The 2,500-nt window shown below is 57.8% G+C and overlaps 1 pseudogene; it reads left to right on the forward strand.

Annotated features, from left to right (window-relative positions):
• LOC137319478 (U2 spliceosomal RNA) overlaps positions 1 to 41 on the forward strand; it is a 117-nt pseudogene extending 76 nt beyond the window's left edge.
• Positions 42 to 2,500: the final 2,459 nt, after the last annotated feature.

The raw sequence follows: 2,500 nt of genomic DNA on the forward strand, positions 1-2,500 counted from the left end.
CGACCCAGTATTGCAGTGTTTCTGGGAACGGTGCAGCTCCCCGTGGGGAGATATTCAAAAGGAAAATCAGCTCTTTCCCAGTGTCTCTGTGTGTGTGTGTGTGTGTGTGTGTGTGTATTATTACTGAGAATAAAGCTGATATCTCTCTCTCTCTCTCTCTCTCTCACTCAGAGCTGCTGTGGAAGGAAACCTTTTTAAAAAGAACTTTCTCAGCTCAGTGGTATTTTTTTCTTCTCCAAGGCTGAGTGCCGCTCGCACGTAGCGATATAATTCAAAGTGCAAAATAACTTGGCGTCGTTGACTTTAAACAAGCAGGGTCTGCTTCCAAATGAAAGCTGCGCTCCCGAACTGGACTGACTGTCTGTCTGTCTGTCTGTCAAGGGGAGGAAAAGGCGGTGGTGGTGGTGGTGAGGGTGGAGCTTTACGCTCAGGAGGGGAGACTTTCTTTCAGAGGTGCCAATTAATCTGCAGCAGAAAGCCATCCCCCCCGACCGGGATTCGAAGCCCGGTCCTGACCACGAGACCACCGGGGAGAGTTGCCTCAAGTCCCTGAGGGACCTGGACACGAGGCCGAATACACACGCACGCCTGCTGCACTGGCAGCAGCGACCAACAGGGGGCCGACCGGCTGATCCTTCCCTTTCACAGGCAGGCTTTTGGCCCTCGCTCAAACGACAAAGGTGTTCAGAAGGAAGTCCTGGGGGGAAGGCAGGCAGGGAGGGACGGACACAGGGAAGTCCGCACAAAACAGGTCCCCTGGAACCTCTGACCCAGAAAACCGGGTTCCTGGTGAAAGCAGTCCTGCCCCGCCCTGCCATTAACATGACAATGGACAGGGCCCGGACCAGGCGCAGCGGACGGTAGCGAGCAGTCGGAGGGTGAAAATCCGCCAGTGGGTGAAAAGGAGAGCCGTGCGGTGAGAGGAGGCGGAAAGCGGTTCGCAGACTTTCGCTGTACCTCCGGCGGGCAGCGCCGCACCTCCGAGCGCTCGGTACCGTCCGCTGCGCCTCGTCCTGCCGCACGCGACGAGCCGTCCCCGGAGGAAATCGGCCTCGGCCTTCCTGAGATATCAGTCTCCAGGTGGGACAGAAAAACCGGGGGCCCCCGGCTCGCTTTCGGCGGCCCGCTAGTCGACTTCCCGTCGTGCGAACGCGATCCTTCCGGTACCCTTCGGTGCCCCTTGCCCGACTCTAGCTCCGGTGGTAAAGCGGAGTCGGTCGGTCTGACGGCCGCCGAGTTAGCAGGCGGAAAGCGGTTTGCAGCCTTTCGCTGTACCTCCGGCGGGCAGCGCCGCACCTCCGAGCGCTCGGTACCGTCCGCTGCGCCTCGTCCTGCCGCACGCGACGAGCCGTCCCCGGAGGAAATCGGCCTCGGCCCTCCTGAGATATCAGCCTCCATACGGGCGTCACAAATCAGTGGACATGGTCAGCTGCAAAGCAGTGTCATTACAACCTTTCATAAACAACAGGGCAGCACCGCACTGCACTGCACTGCACTGCACCCCACACTACATCACACTTGCCTGCCTGCCAGCCTGCCGCTGCCTACTCTCACCAGCGGACCAAAGTGAGGATAACACCCCGAAGCAAGCATCTCCCTTGCCGCCCACCAGCCCACACCAATCCCCTTGCCTGCCTCCCACAAATTCCACCAGCGAGGCAAAGTGAAAATCAACCCCCAAAAAACGCACTCCACACCGGCCATCGCCCGCTATACACCCCCCCTGGGGCGAATATTAAGCCCGAGAACACCGACTGTAACCAACCGCAGTGAAAAGTTGAAGTGGCAACTCATTAACCAGATTTACACTTGGCAACTCATAAACCAAATGAACAAAAAATCTGGTTAATGAGTTGCCCAAAATAAATCTGGTTAATGAGTTGCCACTTCAACTTTTCACTGCGGTTGGTTACAGTCGGTGTTCTCGGGCTTAATATTCACCCCGGGGGGGCGGGGTGGGTGATTCTGGGGGTAGTGTCCGGGAGGGTGAGCCTTTTATTCGGCAGGAGGCGTGTGGGGAAATCATCAACCTGTCAGACGATGAGTTGTCACAAATGCCATTGCTTAATGAAAGCTGCGCTCCCGAACTGGACTGACTGTCTGACTGTCTGTCTGTCCGTTTGTCAAGGGGAGGAAAAGGCGGTGGCGGTGGTGGTGAGGGTGGAGCTTTACGCTCAGGAGGGGAGACTTTCCTTCATGCCAATTAATCTGCAGCAGAAAGTCATCCCCCCCCGACTGGGATTCGAAGCCCGGTCCTGACCACGAGACCACCGGGGAGAGCTGCCTCAAGTCCCTGAGGGACCTGGACACGAGGCCGAGGACACACGCACGCCTGCTGCACTGGCAGCAGCGACCAGCAGGGGGCTGACCGGCTGATCCTTCCCTTTCACAGGCAGGCTTTTGGCCCTCGCTCAAACGACAAAGGTGTTCAGAAGGAAGTCCTGGGGAGGAGGGAGGGAGGCAGGGAAATCAGCACAAAGCAGGTCCCCTGGAATCTCAC

Source organism: Heptranchias perlo, unplaced genomic scaffold (genome assembly GCF_035084215.1).
Source record: "Heptranchias perlo isolate sHepPer1 unplaced genomic scaffold, sHepPer1.hap1 HAP1_SCAFFOLD_849, whole genome shotgun sequence".
NCBI classification, from domain to species: Eukaryota; Metazoa; Chordata; class Chondrichthyes; order Hexanchiformes; family Hexanchidae; genus Heptranchias; species Heptranchias perlo.